The sequence below is a fragment of the Theobroma umbraticum genome, unplaced genomic scaffold (assembly GCF_002168275.2).
Source record: "Theobroma umbraticum cultivar Fairchild unplaced genomic scaffold, ASM216827v3 scaffold_12.1, whole genome shotgun sequence".
Lineage (NCBI taxonomy): Eukaryota > Viridiplantae > Streptophyta > Magnoliopsida > Malvales > Malvaceae > Theobroma > Theobroma umbraticum.
In genome coordinates, this window is record NW_018397269.1 from 1487987 (window position 1) to 1488256 (window position 270).

At 39.3% G+C, this 270-nt stretch overlaps 1 long non-coding RNA gene across 1 annotated transcript in view; it reads right to left on the bottom strand.

Annotated features, from left to right (window-relative positions):
• LOC110425674 (uncharacterized) overlaps positions 1-270 on the bottom strand; it is a 1085-nt gene continuing 815 nt past the window's right edge. Inside the window, exon 3 of the long non-coding RNA XR_002446057.1 lies at positions 1-44. This is a non-coding gene — a long non-coding RNA (uncharacterized LOC110425674). The remainder of the gene's footprint in view (positions 45-270) is intronic.

Here is a 270-nt window from a genome sequence, read left to right on the forward strand (position 1 = left end):
AGCATAGGCTCCAATATGTTGCCAGCCAATTCCTCTGACGATCCCTGGGGCAAACATCAAATTAGCATTATTATTACTGGAGCAGTTCAAAATTTCTTCAACATTTTAGCTTCAAGTGACCATGAAAATGTAAACCATGTAAGATGTTCAAGAACAAGAATGGTTGGACACGGCAAGCTACTGCATGTAAACCGTCCGTAATAATTGAAAGGCACATCAGGGGAACTATTTCTGTGACTTTATTTACAACATCCTTCTCATTGCTGTAAG